Here is a 14,026-nt window from a genome sequence, read left to right as displayed (position 1 = left end):
AGTAATGGGTTGATGTGAGGATACAAAAACCAAACTCCTTGCCAACTTAAGACAGTTCTGCAAGGCCATCCCAGTACTAGAGCTCCTGGTGGGATTGGCTGAGGCCCTGGTTACAACTGCATCATGGTTCAAGTCTGCTTCCTTTACTCTCCATGGGAATGTTGATCTCAAGAGCATTCACACCCTCCCCCGCCACCCAATAAATTTCCTGCAGTCAAATCCCCATCCTCATGTCAATTTCCAGGAAAGCTGGCCAGCAACACGGAACACCCTGGGAAAAATATATAACACGATCACCAGAATTGCCCAGGGCTGGGGTTCTTTCCCTGGCAGATGTGTTCAGCAGAACTCTGACTGTGACTTGGGTCTCTGACAGATGAAGGGAAATCAGAGGGACCTGAAGCTGTCTCTTAAGGCTGACCAGACTCTGCCCAATAAGCCTATTACTTAACCCGTGCTATATAACATGATAGAATAAATCCTGAACCCAGGCAAGAAGAGAGGGAGAAACAACAGTACCCAATCTAGAACAATAATAACAAACTGCCTTATGGGACAAAGCAGTAAACCTGCCCTCTCTGAAATATAATCTAAATATATTTTCCACATCTTTTTCTTACATTGAGATACCTATTTGAAATTGCACCATCTTTGTCACAGAGAGATCATAGATTCTTAGCTAACAATTGTATCTAAATTAATATATGTGGAAATTTGTAAAATTAGGGATTTTCTGTCACATAAGCTTGGATACTTTGGTATTTAAAATATTTCATGCTCAACTCTGACATTTATGAATTTAACAACTGATTTCAAGGCCTGATCTTGTTTCTCTACCACTCAGAACTATTTGAATCATTCATCACAAGCCTTGTTTGTTTATCTATATGAAATAACTTTAAAAATTTTATTCAAATTGCATTAGAATGTAAATATGCTTTAAAAAGTAATATATGGTGCTACTAAACCTATATAAATGACTTTTTTGCCATTAATTACCCTTCACTTCAGGTAGGAGTCTTCAGTACAGGCAGTAATGAACTATTTTTAAAGGATAGAATTATAGACAGATACAGTTATAATTCATTATTTCAAATAATTATTGTCATTGTTGGAGGAATACAGTAGAGTCCAGATCCTGGGTTGGAACACAGCTATGTCTGGATCCTCATTTACCAAATCCAGTGGAAGCAGATACCATTGAATCTCATTCTTGGAGAATTAAATAAAGAGACAGGTGGTTTTGACTGGTCACAAACTTATGCAAGAGAGCTGGTTAATTGATTTCCTTGCTTCTGCCCTAGAGTTATAAGAGAAACTAACCTTAATGGGTTAAAAAAAATTACCAAAACTTTATTATACACTCTTCCTTGAAAAAAAGCTACCAGTTATTCCTGGATACTATTCTCCTAACCTACTTTGAAAAATACAAATATGTTTAAAAATACCAATATGTTTTGTAAACCTTCACGTGTTTAACCTGGAAGAAAAAGACCCCATGGCCTGCACCAGGCTCCTACATCCATGGGATTTTCCAGGCAAGAGTACTGGAGTGGGTTGCCATTTCCTTCTCTAGGGAATCTTCCCGACCCAGGGATTGAACCCAGGTCTCCTGCATTGATAGACGCTTTACCGTCTGAGCCACCAGGGAAGTTTGGAAGAAAATTAGGAGAGCATAAATCAAAGAATGTTTCTAATGAGAGAACACCATCCAGGTGTCAAGAGGTTTGAATTGTATTCCTAGGTCTTACCTGGATAAATGACTCCAGAAAATTTCTTATTTTCTCTGAATATGTAGGCCTTACTTAAAAAATGAAAATAAATTAAAATATAAATATTTTGGGTTCTTTTTGGTTTGAAAAGCTTATGAGTATTATTCAATATATTATTCAATATAACTACAAGAAGCTGATCTATACACATCTACGGCCATATTAAATATGTTAACAAAGAGACCTCAAAATTTTCACTATGTAATTACCTAACCTCACCCACACTCTATCCTCTTGTTATGATTTATTTTTCTCTACATACATCTGCAATATTAAATATTTATGTTTAATTTGTGTGTCCCACCTCCAAAAAAAGTAAGCCCATGAAAGCAAGAAGTTTATTTCATTCATTGCTGAATGTCTCAGAGTTTAAAATAAGGTTTATCACAGAGACATTTATTCAACAATAAACATATGCTCAATGAAATGAGTAGGTTAATGCATGAATTAATGAATAAATTGAGGCTTTGAGGAAGGAGAAAAGAAGGGAGGATGGAAGGAAGAAAGGGGGGAGAAGGAAAGGAGGGAGGGAGAGAGGAAGGAAGGAAGAATATTCACCTTTACCTCACTGATGCCAACTCCTATGACTCACCTCCACACTCTTTATACATGTCACCCTGGCCTCCTTTCTCTTCCTCAGACGTGTTCGGCATATACCCAAATTAGAACTTTCTGGAGTGGATTGGTTTGCGTGTGTGTATGCTTAGTCGCTTCAGTCATCTTTGACTCTTTGTGACCCCATGGACTGTAGCCCCCCAGGCTGCTCTGTCCACAGGATTATCCCGGCAAGAATACGGAGTGGGTTGCCATTTCCTCCTCTAGGGGATCTTTCTGACCCAGGAATCAAACCCACGTCTCCTGCTTGGCAGGCAGATTCTTTACCACTGAGCCACCTGGGATGCCTGCATTGATTTGCAGAAACACATAACTGATATACCCTGTCTGGTATATTCTTCCTCCAGACATCAATATGGCTGTTTCATCCTCTTCAAGTTTTTGCTCACATGTCACCTTCTCAGTAGGACCCACCCTAAACACCATATTTAAAATTGTAACCCACATCCCACCCATCCACATTGTCTGGCTCTCTGGATATGTTTACTTAAATTCTAACACTTCTCAACATGTTTTTCCTCTGAGACAATATTAATGCTGTATGATTTACTTATGATTTTTCTTGGTTATGGCATTCTCCTCATATACAACAACCAAAATGTAAGTCCATAAAACCACATATCTCAATTGAATATATTCACAATAACATGTTAAATAAATATTTTTGAAGTTGAATAGACCTGAATTCAAAATGAGCTAGAAACACTATCACCCAATCTGGCCTCAGGTTTTAAGCTAAAATAAATAACACAGAGTTGATAAACAGTAATTATGTTTAAAATATTAATTTACACTTTTGAAGAATTTGGACAAATATATAAAAGCCTTTATTTTACTTTCCCTAAATAAATCCCTTTAGTTGGCAATGATAAAAGAGAAAGAGAATTTATAAGACAATTACCAGGGATAAAGTGCAGTGGACTTTTGTTTTATTCTAAACGAAATTTTTTATGGTTAGAAGTCATTGGTATAAAGAACAATAAAAATGATTTTTATAGTTTTACTAAGGTGGTTAATACATTTTTTATAATGTATGGGCTAGACTCTTATTAACAAAAATAAAGATTTGCAATAGGTAATGTGTTGTAAAGTTCACACTATATAAATATGAATATACAAGCATGTTGAGGATTCTCTATATATTTGTATTCTCTATACTTTTCTTTCTGTCTACCTGTTTAACTCAGCCTTGTGTAGGTAACCTAATTTATTAGTTTTTTTAAGGTATCATTAAGTGTCTTATTTAGTTACATATGCACAAACAAATATGTATTATTTTTAATCATTTTTTAGAAAAGATAAAATATATACTCACTTACAAGGTACCTTTTTCACTTCACAGTATATTCTTGACTTTTTTTCCTCTCTATCATACATAGAGACCTCCGTTTCCCAGGATCTCATTAGGTGGATGGATGAGAGCTTAACTAATGAGCCCTCTATAACAAAGTGCCTTCTCAAGCCAAATTAAACAGACATTTTTAAGTGACTGAGTCTGACTACCATACATTTAAGATACAGAAATTTGAGACATCTCATTATGTAGTATTTCTTAAGGTCACACACAGATATCTATTTTTTACATTACACAAGAACAGAAAGAAAACTTATTAATAAAAACGTACTGTTCTTGCAGAAGATGTATTACTCTCTGCTGGAAGAAATCTCTGCCACAAGGAAGGTGATATATTGAATGAATATAAATCAAACAATAATTCACAAGCTACAAAATCTATTGTATTTCTCAGTTTTGACATTTTGAAATTCTCTGAGAAATCTTTTTCCTGGTGGGAAATACAAAATGCTTTTAAATTGTTTTAATGATAGTCATCATTCTGATGATATCTCTAAAAATAGTGAGATTCAATTATATAATTCTAACACCGTAAAACAGTTGTTCTTGGGAGTAAATCAAAACCAGTTTTGTCTTAAAACTTTTGAAATTGAACATTTGACCATATATGGACATTTTTAGTATAAGAAAAACAACTGAGCTTTTTGATACTATTTAGAGAAATGCTATTGGTTCTGGTTTTTCATTAATTCTCCAGATGTCCTTGCTTTTCTCTCAACATTGAATTTATCAACATAGCCCTTGAACTGCCATCCATTTAGGACTCTCCTTTTGGTACAATTACAAGATTTCATTCTAGCTTTCTTCCCTGGCCCACTACACCTGGATATCAGAGTAGGGAATCAAAAACATTTATCTTCATAGAGCCCTCACCAGTTTCATTGCTAGGTACTATTATTTTAATTTTCAGATAAAGAAAATGAACTTAATGTCATGACTGTGAAGTTGAAGAGCTGCACTCAGATTGACTCCAAGAATAAAGTCCTTCCTTTAAACTGACAGACTACTCTTATATGATGTGAATACAGCATGATAGAGTAGAAACAAAATGAACTTGGGTTTTGAAAGATTTGATATAAAACTCATAAATGTACAATTTGGATGATGTTGGCAACTAATTTATCTGAACCTTCACCTCTTATACCCTGCCCCATGACATGAGGACAATACTTTCCATGTAGCATGGAAAGTAGAGTGCATGTCTAGTCCAGTTGGCTCAATTTTTATTACCATTATCTTTATCATTATTTGCTATAGGGCATCCCAGGTAGGGCTAGTGGTAAAGAGCCTACCTGCCAATGCAGGAGACATAAGATATGCAGGCTCAATCCCTGTGTTGAGAGGATCCCCTGGAGGAGGGTATGGCAACCCACTCCAGTATTCTTGCCTGGCAAATCCCATGGACAGAAGAGCCTGGCAGGCTGTGGTCCATAGGGTCACAAAGAGCCGGACATGACTGAAGAAATTTAGCACACACACAAGATAATGTAAAGCTCTGTATATCAAAGTGTTTTAAAATAACTTACATGTTTATTATAATTTTCATAGGTTATGTGAATCCAGTTGTCACTTTTAAAAACTCAATTCTTATGTTTGAAACAATCCCATTTACCATCATATGAAAAAGAAAAAAAATACCTAGGGAAAGTCTATCTAAGCAAGCAAAAGACCTGTACTCTGAAGACTAAAGCAGTGATGAAAGAAATTGAAGATGACACAAACAGATGGAAAGATATACCATGTCCTTGGAATGTAAGAATCAATGTTGTCAAAATGTCTATAGTACCCAAGGCAATCACAGACAGGTTCAATGCAATCCTTATCAAATTACCAGCACCATTTTTCACAGAACTAGGACAAAAAATTTACAAATTTGTATAGAAACACAAAAGACTCTAAATAGCCAAAGTAATCCTGAGAAAGAAAAATGGAGCTGGAGTAATCAAACTCCTTGACTTCAGACTGTAATATAAAGCTACAGTAAACAAAAGAGTATGGTACTGCTACAAAAACAGAAAGATCCATGGGTCAGGATAGAAATCCCAGAAATAAACCCATGCACCTATGGTCAATTAATCTGTGACAAAAGAGGTAAGAATATACAATGGAGAAAAGGCAGTCTTTTCAACAAGTGATGCTGGGAAAACTAGAGAGCTACATATGAAAAAATTAAATTAGAACTCTCTCTAACACCATATGGGCTTCCCTGGTGGCTCAGATGGTAAAGTATCTGCCTCCAATGTGGGAGATCCAGGTTCAGTCCCTGGGTTGGGAAGATCCCCTGGAGAAGGGAATGATAACCCACTCCAGTATTCTTGCCTGGAGAATTCCATGGATGGTGGAGCCTGGCGGGCTATGGTCTACAGGGCTGTGAAGAGTTGGACATGTCTGAGCAACTAAAACAACACTAACACCATACACAAAATAAACTTAAAATGGATCAAAGACCTATATGTAAGACTGAACTCTATAAAGCTCCTAGAGGAAAACATAGGCAGAACACTGTTTGACATAAATCACAGTAGCTTTCTGGATCTACCTCCTAGAGTAATGGAAATGAATACAAAAATTAACAGGATCTTATTAAACTTAAAAGCTCTGCACAGCAAAGGAAACCATAAACAAGGTTAAAAAACAACCCCTTGAATCTGGGAAAATATTTGCAAATGAAACTACTGACAAGAGTTTAATCTCCCAAATATACAAATAGTTCATGCAGCTGTATGTCAAACAAACAAACAAACCAATCAGAAAATGGGCAGAAGGTCTACATACACATTTCTCCAAAGAAGACATACAGATGACCAATAAAACACATGAAAAGATTCTCAATATCACTAATTATCAGATAAACACAAATCAAAACTACAATAGGTATCACCTCCCAATGGTCAGAATGATCATCATCAACTGTCTACACACAGAAAATGATGGAGAGGTTGTGGAGAAAAGAGAAGCCCCTTACATTGTTTGTGGGCATGTGAATCAGTACAACTACTGTGAAGATCAGTAGAGAGGTTCCTTAAAAAACTAAAAATAGAGCTACCATATGATCCAGCAATCCTAGGCACATATCCAGAGAAAAACATACTTCAAAATGATACACACCCCAATGGTCATTGTAGCACTATTTACAATGGAAGCAACATAAACGTCCATAGATAGAGGAATGGCTAAAGATGTGTTACATATATACAATGGAATATTACTCGGCCATAAAAAAAAATGAAATCATGCCATTTGCAGCAACATGGATGGATCTAGAGATTATCATACTAAGTGTAGTAAGTCAGACAGAGAAAGACAAATATCATATGATAGCACTCATATGTGGAATCTTATTTTTGTTAAGAATGATACAGATGAACTTTTTTACAAAACAGAAATAGACTCACACACTTTAAAAGCTTATGGTTACCAAAGGGAAAAGATAGAGGAAGGAAGGAATAAATTAGGAGCTTTGGATTAATAACATACATGACTATATATAAAATAGATACACTATTTATAGGACTAGATATAGGACCTACTGCATGGTACAGGGAACTCTACTCAATATTCTGCAGTAGCCTATATTGGTAAAGAATCTGAAAAAGTATGACTACGTTTATACATAACTGAATCACTTTGCTGTATACCTGAAACTAATATAATACTGTAAATCAACTATATTCCAAAAAAATTTAGAAAATTTAAAAAAGAATGAAAATTAAAAAATAAAAAGGAAGGAAAAAGAAGCAGTTCTATGAACTTGTGAAATTTTGCAAGTGGTATACATAATGAACCTATAGAATATCTACTAGTCTACATGAAACTTCTGTGTGAAAGTTTTTATATATTTCTCTGACAATTCAGAATATGAATCTAGGTTGTGGTTTTTAATAGTTTGAAAGGAATAAATGTAATGTGATACCTAGAGTATTTAATACCTGGACCACTGAGAAATTGGAGTTACTTTGATCTCAAAACTATGAAAAATATGAACTATGGAATTAATAAAGTATAAGTACAGTAAAAGAAAGGAAATGATTTTAAATAATGAGGCAAAAGCTCAGCTAGCAAGAAGAAAAATTTACCACAGACTCTCTATGAGCCTATAGTGTTTTTTCTAATTGTTTTATTTCTTTAAAGAATAGTCAGTGTGTGCAGCCCTAGCATTGTGCTATGGATTTATTTCTTCTCCCTGGAGTATGTGGAAGGCAGGTGGGGTAAGGGGGGAAAGCAGATGGCAGAGGTATTTCTTTGTCCTTTTAGATGTTTGTTTCTAAAGTAATGTTGTTCTTGTTGTTATTTAATTTCTATTCATTGCTGAGGTCTCTACCTAGAGGTCACTTTCTCTCAGAAACCTTCCTAGACACTTCTGAAAGAGCCCTGGTATAGTAGCTACAGACTTTCCCAACCAGAGTATTGCTACTATTTCAATCGCTATCAGTGCTCCTAAGGCTTTCGCTTCTACTTCCTTATTACTATTAGCTTCTATTTCCATATTACATTCATTAATTGAGGATGTTTTATGTGCCAATATTGAAATAAACATTTTATGTGTCAGTTAATTAAATCATTATAAAATTCTGATATGAAAAAGATGCAATGTTATTCTCCTTTTACTTTAGGAAAGGAAGGTTAACTCAGGTTAAGTCATTGGCATGTTTGCCCAGCTAGAAGATAGCAAAGTCAGAATTTGAATCCAGGTCAACATAACTTAGCCATTTTCCTGTATCTTCCCTCTCATAAAAATAGTTTCTCTTCTCTGCTAGCTAGGAAGTTCTGTGAATGCAAGAGGGTCTGTGTCTGTATTTGTTAACATTAAATTTCCTATACTTAACAGAAGCCATGGCACTTGGTAACACACAATACATAACTGTTGAATGGATGTATGTAAAAATATTTGGACATCATTTGAAAACTTTAGGGGAAAACTGGTAATTCAAAAACCAGACTCAAATTAAATAAAGTCTCTAGAAGCTAACAGAAAAGTAATATTGTTGTGAAGTAGGTAGCTACTTAATCATACTGTTACTTAAGGTAATGCACAGTGTAACTACATAGGCAAATCACATTGCCTTTTCATTGCTTATGTTTGACTACAACAGCAAAGCTTTCAGATCTGATTGATGTTCTACTTTCTTCTCTCTTTTTTTTTTTTTCATTTAATCTATTGTTACTAGAAAGAAGAACAATATGAAAAATGAACATTCCAGTGTTCATTCATCATTGAGCCCCTAAAGAGAAACACAGAAAACTGGGGACTCATCCCAGTGTCCATGAGAAGCCAATTAAAAACTTTCTCTGGCATCCTGCAGACAGGCAAAGATATGTGTGGAGCAGCCACCCGACAATCTGCCAGACTTATCATGAATAGCGGGAGACAGGCTATCAAGGTTTTCTTTTCTGTTTATAAGAAACAACCAGATCTTACTAATTAGTAATTCCCTGACCAACTCTTAGTATTTATCTAGAACTTGAAGTTTACAAAATGCTTTCAGAGGTAGAGTTTCACTTGGCAACATGAAGACTCACAATCTTAGTTACAAAGTAAGAACATTGTCCTCACTACACTCTAAGTGAGCCTGAGAATATACTATAGCTAATAAATGGAAGAGAAATCATGTCTCCTAATCATTCTCAGCTTGTATTAACTCAAAGCTTAAAGGTAATCAGTAAGCAATATCAGTCCAAAACTAAAGCTAAACAGATCACAATGACTCAATCAATAAACATTGCAGAGCCTTCTACTACTGAACATAGTATTTTTGACACAAAATAGGAGTTTTGTATTGAAAGACACATTTACTACTGCCCATATGGAACTCCTGATTTTGTTGACAAGATGTTTTCACATTCAGTGTTTCAGAAGAGACAGATAATATGTACAAAAATTGTATGAAACAATCTAGAGATTAAATGTCATAGGAATTTAATAGGAAATAAGATTATGTACTAGAATATTATATTTTAGATATATTTTATATGATACAGCATTTAAAAGTCACAGTTTTCCTTTCTGAACACCACAAATTCAGGTATCTCATGTGTAATTTTATTTTGTGAACAGAGAAAAAATTTTCTACCAGATAATTCCATATGTATAGTAAAATGCACTGCCATAAATTCACATCTTAACAAAAATATAAATTATTAAAGAAGGCATGATAGGCAACAAAGTATTTTTTACTTTAGAAAGTGAATGAGGACCAAGTAGTAAAGATCGAAAGGATAGAAGTAGTAATGAGGAGACTGACAGTTAATGTAAGAAAAACTCTTCAGTGTACAATGGGAAAAATATAAACGTGCATTCTTGATTCCTGAACCTGTTAAAATAGCTAAAAGGTGAGGGCCTGTCAATACTATTACAAAGTCAGTATGATTGCACTGGCAGAATCTGTCCAATATAAGTATTTTGGAAATCTGGAGTGAGTTGAAATCTTGCAACTTTCAAAGTGGCAGCCCAATAGTAATGAGTAGGCAGAATGTTAACGTCTTGATTTTTAAACACCATTATGTATTTAAAAATAAACATGGATCCTTAGAAAAATTGATGATTCTCTTTACCAGAAAAACTACAAAATAACCCAGAATTTTTTTTCACCAAAAAGCAAGAATATGTTCAAAGAAAGATGGCAACATATTAAAAGAACAGAGAACTCAGCTTGGAATAATCCTCACTGGCCAAACTAGGAACAGTCTGATCATCAAATGAGAGCAATGCACTGTAACAACTTGACTAATACAGTACTGAATTCAAAACAACCTTACCTAACCAGACCTCAAACCCTGCAAGTCTTTTCTGACATTCTCTTCCTGAGATGCCCTGTGGTTCTCTATGGTTTGTAGTCTATCACATCACACTGAGGCTAAAACACATTGACAGTGAAAACTAGGAATAAATAGTAGCACAAAAAGCATAGGTGAAAGCAATCTTTAGTTCATTGATCAGATTCAAAATTTTACATTTTATTCTATCAAAAAGTCAAGTATACTTTTAGCTATAAAGTGTTTTGTAAAAAATAAACCCTACAAATTCAAAGTTGCTGTTATGACACAAACCATGAGAAAGGAAAACACAAAATAAATTTAAAAAATCAAACCTCTTGTCTTTTTGAGGGCAGGATCCTCAACATAAATACTTATATTTCCCATAACATGTATTTACTTAAGATAGAAATTGGGGTTTTTTAATAGATAATAAACTGGAATCCTTGGGCATTCTGATTTCTGACAAAATCTGTGTATGAAAATATTCTTGTTTGATGCTTGGCAGTAAGGAAGTGACTGCATGAAATCCTCAGGATGAACACTCTCATGTGATGGATGCAAACTGCTGTCACTTCTAACAGCAGGGAGACTGGGTTGGTTATTATGATAAGGGTAAAATATCATTTTCAATAAAAATGGAGAAATAAGACCAAATCTTTTTATGTACAGAAATTTATGAAGATGAAAGAGAAAAAAGAACCAGGAGTCGAATTTCCTTATTTATGTGAAGATAATGAGTCAGGGACAGGGGATAATCAGAATGCAAATGAAGAAAAAGAAAATGTAAACCTTTAGTGTTCACCTTTACTTTTATATTCATCATGTTTTATAATAAAGAGAAATGTAAAAACATTCAATTTCAATATTTGTCTTTAATTTAGCAAAGACAACTCAGGTAAGATACAATATTTTCATTCTGCAAGAGTGTAATTTATTTTTCATCCAAATTTATTAAGTTCGGCAAAATCAAAGTAAGTAAAATAGCTTCACGTATCAACACAGTGTAACATAATTCTGAGAATTTATTTAGCCAGATAAAACTTAAAAATTTAACTATTTTGATCCACATGTGTAACAAAGAAAAGATGTTCAAACAACTTCTCTAGGGAAACCGATAAATTGCAGGATTGGAAGAAATGTTGAAACTATATTCATTATGAATTACTCAAAGATTTCTACAAAACATCTATAATATTAGTGACCATTATATATCTTATTGGATTTCAGTAAGAGGAATTCAGAATCAAAAAATTTTTAAACTGCATAGAAACTCCATAGAGTGGGTAGCCATTTCCTTCTTCAGGGGATCTTCCCAACCCATGGATCGAACCCATGTCTCCTGCATTGGCAGGCAGAATTTTTACCACTGAGCCACTAGCAAAGCCCTCAGTATCTCAGTAAAATACATTATTTTGAAAATGTAAGATCTAAGGAAAAATAGTTTTAAGTGAGAGAATCTTTCATCCATGTTTACCTACATTCCAGACAAAATTCTACTGGTAAATAAGCAATGGCTATAGAGTTCACTCTTTCAACAAAGACACAGCAAATCTCTCTCCATGGGCACTATGGCATAAGGTAGATAGACAAGGCAAGGTTATGACCGCCAAGTATTTAAGAGGAATGATACATTCTCAAACATCTGTGATACAAGTAACTATGTAACAACTTCCATGTGTGGTCCCAAAAGCCATAGGCCTACAAACAGAATGCCATGACTAATATTACCAATCTGCTGCATAATGGTATGATCCGATGTTCTTGGAACTGATTTAGTAGATATTTTTTAGCCTGCAGATAAAGTACCAGAGGATTTTGCAAGCATTGTTTTCGCTTGAGATTTCTTTAGGCTTTCAGATAGCTCCAGGCCATGTTATTCAATGTAAAAAAAAATGCACTGAAGTTTTGTGCGCATGACTTTCGTCTCGCAGATATTATTCATCCAGAAAATGAACTGCCAGAATGTGTGATGAGACTAGAAGTTACATTTTGAAACTCATAGTATGTTTATCTTCCTAAAACTAGAAACCACATTCTCTTTTACTATAGACAGAAAGATAGGCATGCTCATATACATCTCAAGGCCTCTCAATTGGCCCAAATATATGGTAAATACAAGTAATTAAAAAAACCTCTCTTTTATAGGAAATAGAGTCAATCCAACCACATTAGTAATGCAGGTGACTCATTTGTACTTTATCAAAAATGTCTGACTTGTTGGCTGAGGACTGTCAAGTTGAATTGTATAATGGCTTTTATAACTTTAGTCATAAAGATGTCGTCCAACATTTGATGAGCATCTACTAGGTGTCAGTCCCAGTGATCAAGTTGTGAAGAATCAGTTTTGCCTTCAGCCCAAAATCTGGAGTGGTGATGGTATAGTTTAGTTGCTAAGTCATGTCCAACTCTTATGACCTCATGGATTGTGGCCCACCAGGCCCCTCTGTCCATGGGATTTTCCAGACAAGAATACTGGAGTGGGTTGCCATTTCCTTCTCCAGGTTATCTTCCTGACCAGGGATTGAAACCTCGTCTCTTGCACTGTAGGAAGATTCTTTACCACTGAACCACCAGGGAAACCCAAAATCTGGAGTAGGATGCCAATATAACTTATTTGTGTGAGGTGTTAGTCACCTGGTCACTGTTTACATATGCTCAAAATAAATTACACTGTAATTTTAAATGAAATTTTGCAAATTTTAAATTCAAATTTATATCTTTTGGAATAATTCAATACTTTTCTTATATTTAGTCAAGTCATCAAGCTTATAAATGATGTTATACTTACCAAAAACTTAAGCAATATACCTAGAGAGATTTCTTTTTTTTTAAACCGACAAATATTGGATGCCTCATTAACACTAGTGCAAGAACAAGAGAATCTTTCTACAATGGTTATAAAAATTAGTACATAAAACAGCAATGGAATGGTGGTGATTAACGATGACTAACACTTTCTATATGATTACTATATATCAAGCACTAATGAGGGTAAATGTTTTCATTGGGTTGTTTCATGCAATCCTCGCAACATTCCAATAAAATTTTCTCTTGCTATTATCACTTAACAGAATAAGAAATGAGTTTTCAAGATGCTAAATAACATACTGCTATACTAATTCACAGCTGGTCTCTACCTTAATCAGACTCAAATTCAATTCTCAGATATCATAGGCTATAATTGGCCATTGTGTTTGCTGTATTTCTTCTTCTGAAAGACAACTTTCTTTATATGGGACTCTTATACCCCATCAGCCAATAGCACAATCATTAAGAGCAAAACTTATATCAATTTTTAAAAAGAGCAGCATTTTTGAATATTCAGAAGAAATGCTTTACCAGAAACACACAACTATTGCTTTCATTTGTCTTTATCCATATGGACTCTATCACCTGTGCTTGGTTTTAGAACACAATCACTTATTTAAAAGCAAGATTAAAAATGATTAGAAACTTAAATTTCAAATGGGGTTAAGAGGATAATATTTTTCTACAAGATGAAGTACATTCTCCTTTAAAAATGTATTTG

General features: G+C 34.5%; 1 pseudogene; it reads right to left on the bottom strand.

The window, feature by feature from the left end:
* LOC122426135 overlaps positions 1-2,425 on the bottom strand; it is a 33,995-nt pseudogene extending 31,570 nt beyond the window's left edge.
* Between the last annotated feature and the right edge of the window lie 11,601 nt (positions 2,426-14,026).

Source organism: Cervus canadensis, chromosome 24 (assembly GCF_019320065.1).
Source record: "Cervus canadensis isolate Bull #8, Minnesota chromosome 24, ASM1932006v1, whole genome shotgun sequence".
In the NCBI taxonomy this organism is placed as follows: Eukaryota; Metazoa; Chordata; class Mammalia; order Artiodactyla; family Cervidae; genus Cervus; species Cervus canadensis.
Note: the sequence above shows the minus strand (reverse complement) of the source record. Positions and strands in the feature narration are given on the sequence as shown.